The sequence below is a fragment of the Mus caroli genome, unplaced genomic scaffold (assembly GCF_978045245.1).
Source record: "Mus caroli unplaced genomic scaffold, Mus_caroli_1 scaffold_5, whole genome shotgun sequence".
In the NCBI taxonomy this organism is placed as follows: Eukaryota; Metazoa; Chordata; class Mammalia; order Rodentia; family Muridae; genus Mus; species Mus caroli.
The window spans coordinates 118,923,520-118,927,904 of record NW_028227260.1 but is presented as its reverse complement, the minus strand read 5'-3'; the positions used below and the strand labels follow the sequence as shown (position 1 = coordinate 118,927,904).

Sequence of the window (4,385 nt, the reverse complement as noted above, 5' to 3'; positions counted from 1 at the left end):
TTTTATAATAATAATAATAATAATAACAAAATGCAATTTCACAAAAGAAAAGTGATAACAAGAAAACATCAATAGGATACTGAAAATAAGGAGTTTAAATGAATCAAAATGCAATGATATAATATATATAAAAGACAGACAAAAGAAATCTAAATATAACCAAATTGAGGAAGATGAAGAATTGAACAAGGCTGGAGTTGGAGATAAGTATTATAGCACATACCTAGAATGTGCAAGGCCCTGGGTCTAAACTCCAGCAATACAATAAAATACAATACAATGCTATACTATACTATACTATGATTTAAACAAGGGGAGATAGAAAATATTTAAATCTTCCAACAAATAAAATAAGAATACTGAACACTAGAAAAGTAAAGCAATGTTTGTCCAATCATTTTCAAAAAATTTAAAATGAACAACAGATTCTGACATAATTCTTTTACAAATAAATGGAAAAGAGTTTCGATTCAGATAGCAATTTAGGAACTATTCTAATACAGTGATCTTGATGAAAATACTGGAAAATGAAAGTCAGCTTTTGCAAAGGGTAATAAAGAATCTCTAGCAAGAAGCTGAGCTAGAAGTAAGAAACTGCCCATCATGCTCATTTCGGCAGCACATATACTAAATTGGAACAATACAGAGAAGATTAGCATGTCCCCTGAGAAAGGATGACATGCAAATTTGTGAAGCATTCCATATTTTTTATCGAATAAAATCGACTTCCAAAACAAAGTTATTAAAAAAAGATAAGGAGGGGCATTTCATACTCATCAAAGGTAAATAAAATCTTCCAAGAGGAACTCTCAATTCTGAATATGCTCCAAATGCAAGGGCAGCCACATTCATTAAAAAGACTTTAGTAAAGCTCAAACCACACATTGCACCTCACAAAACAATAGTGGGAGACTTCAACACACCACTCTCATCAATGGACAGATCATGGAAACAGAAACTAAACAGGGACACACTGAAACTAACAGAAGTTATGAAACAAATGGATTTATCAGATATCAACAGAACATATTATCCTAAAACAAAAGGATATACCTCTTCTCAACACCCTGCCTTCTCCAAAATTGACCATATAATTGGTCACAAAACAGGCCTCACCAGATACAAAAATATTGAAATTGCCCCATGCATCTTATCAGATCACCATGGACTAAGGCTGATCGTCAATAACAACATAAATGATAGAAAGACAACATTCACATGGAAACTGAACAACACTCTTCTCAATGATACCTTGGGCAAGGAAGGAATAAAGAAAGAAATTAAAGACATTTTAGAGTTTAATGAAAATGAAGCCACAACATACCTAAACTTATGGGACACAATGAAAGCATTTCTAAGAGGAAAACTCATAGCTCTGAGTGCATCCAAAAAGAAACTGGAGAGAGCACACACTAGCAGCTTGACCACACACCTAAAAGCTATAGAACAAAAGGAAGAAAATTCACCCAAGAGGAGTAGACAGCAGGAAATAATCAAACTCAGGGGCGAAATCAACCAAATGGAAACAAGAAGAACTATTCAAAGAACCAACCAAATGAGGAGCTGGTTCTTTGAGAAAATCAACAAGATAGATAAACCCTTAACCAGACTCACTAGAGGGCACAGGGACTGCATCCTAATTAACAAAATCACAAATGAAATGGGAGACAAAACAACAGATCCTGAAGAAATCCAAAACACCATCAGATCCATCTACAAAAGGCAATACTCAACAAAACTGGAAAACCTGGATGAAATGGACAAATTTCTAGGCAGATACCAGGTACCAAAGTTAAATCAGGATCAGGTTAATGATCTAAACAGTCCTATATCCCCTAAAGAAACAGCAGCAGTCATTAATACTCTCCCAACCAAACAAAGCCCAGGACTATATGGGTTTAGTGAAGAGTTCTATAAGACCTTCAAAGAAGATCTAATTCCAGTTCTTAACAAATTATTCTACAAAATAGAAGCAGAACGTATGCTACTTAATTCATTCTATGAAGCCACAATTACTCTGATACCTAAACCACAAAAAGACCCAAAAAAGATAGAGAATTTCAGACCAATTTCCCTTATGAATATCGTTGAAAAATACTCAATAAAATTCTCGCTAACTGAATCCAAGAACACATCAAAACAGTCATCCATCCTGACCAAGTAGGTTTCATTCCAGGGATGCAGGGATGGTTTAATATACAGAAATCCATCAACATAATCCATTATATAAACAAACTCAAAGACAAAAATCACATGATCATCCCATTTGATGCAGAGAAAACATTTGAAAAAAATCCAACACTCATTCATGATAAAAATCTTGGAAAAATCAGGAATTAAAGGCACATACTAAACATGATAAAAGAAATCTACAGCAAACCAGTAGCCAACATCAAAGTAAATGGAGAGAAGCTGGAAGTAATCCCACTAAAATCAGGGACTAGACAAGGCTGCCCACTTTCTCCCTACCTATTCAATATTGTACTTGAAGTCCTAGCCAGAGCAATTCGACAACAAAAGGAGATAAAAGGGATACAAATTGGAAAGTAAGAAGTCAAATATCACTTTTTGCAGATGATATGATAGTGTATATAAATGACCCTAAAATTCCACCAGAGAACTACTAAACCTGACAAACAGCTTCAATGAACTAGCTGGATATAAAATTAGCTCCAACAAGTCAATGGTCTTTCTCTACACAAAGGATAAACAGACTGAGGAGAAATTAGGGAAAAGACACCCTTTTCAATAGTCACAAATAATATCAAATACCTTACTAAGAAAGTGAAAAATCTGTATAATAAAAATTTCAAGTCTCTGAAGAAAGAAATTAAAGATGATCTCAGAAGATGGAAAGATCACCCATGCTTATGGATTGGCAGAATCAATATAGTAAAAATGGCTATCTTGGCAAAAGCAATCTACAGATTCAATGCAATCCCCATCAAAATTCCAACTCAATTCTTCAACAAATTAGAAAGGGCAATCTGCAGATTCATCTGGAATTAAAAAAAAAAAAAAACCTAGGATAGCAAAAACTTTCCTCAAGAATAAAAGAACCTCTGGTGGAATCACCATGCCTGACCTAAAACTGTAATACAGAGCAATAGTGATAAAAAAACTGCATGGTACTGGTACAGTGACAGACAAGTAGACCAATGGAATAGAATTGAAGAACCAGAAATGAACCTTCACACCTATGATCACTTGATCTTTCACAATGGAGTTAAAACCATCCAGTGGGGAAAAAAACAGCATTTTCAACAAATGCTGATGGCACAACTGGAGGTTATCATGTAGAATAATGCGAATTGATCCATTCCTATCTCCTTGTATTAAGGTCAAATCTAAGGGGATCAAGGAACTCCACATAAAACCAGAGACACTGAAACTTATAGAGGAGAAAGTGGGAAAAAGCCTCGAAGATATGGGCACAGGGGAAAAAATCCTGAATAGAAGAGCAATGGCTTGTGCTGTATGATCGAGAATCAACAAATGGGACCTCATAAAATTGCAAAGCTTCTGTAAGGCAAAAGACACAGTCAATAAGACAAAAAGGCCACCAAGAGATTGGGAAAGGATCTTTACCTCTCCTAAATCAGATAGGGGACTAATATCCAATATATATAAAGAACTCAAGAAGGTGGACTCCAGAAAATCAAATAACCCCATTAAAAAATGGGACTCAGAGCTAAACAAAGAATTTTCACCTGAGGAATACCAAATGGCTGAGAAGCACCTGAAAAAATGTTCAGCATCCTTAATCACCGGGGAAATGCAAATCAAAACAACCTGAGATTCCACCTCACAGGAGCCAGAATGGCTAAGATCAAAAATTCAGGTGAGAGCAGATGCTGGCGAGGATGTGGTTGAATTGCAAGCTTGTACAACCACTCTGGAAATCAGTCTGGCGATTTCTCAGAAAATTGGACATAGTACTACCAGAGGATCCCGCAATACCTCTCCTGGGCATATATCCAGAAAATATTCCAACCGGTAAGACAGACATATGCTCAACTATGTTCATAGCAGCCTTATTTGTAATAGGTAGAAGCTGGAAAGAACCCAGATGCCCCTCAACAGAGGAATGAATACAGAATATGTGGTACATTTACACAATGGAGTACTACTCAGCTATTAAGAAGAATGAATTTATGAAATTCCTAGGCAAATGGTTGGACCTGGAGGGCATCATCCCGAGTGAGGTAACCCAATCACAAAAGAACTCACATGATATGTACTCACTTATAAGTGGATATTAACCCAGAAACTTAGAATACCCAAGATACAAGATACAATTTGCATAACACATGAAACTCAAGGAGAATTATGAGGAATGTGTGGATACTTTTCCCCTTCTTAGAATTGGGAACAAAACACCCATG

General features: G+C 35.8%; 1 non-coding gene across 1 annotated transcript; it reads left to right on the top strand.

Moving 5' to 3' along the window:
* The first annotated feature begins 603 nt into the window (after positions 1 to 603).
* Positions 604 to 709, top strand: LOC115030355 (U6 spliceosomal RNA). The gene has a single exon (XR_003835933.1). It is a non-coding gene; the product is annotated as a U6 spliceosomal RNA (small nuclear RNA).
* Positions 710 to 4,385: the final 3,676 nt, after the last annotated feature.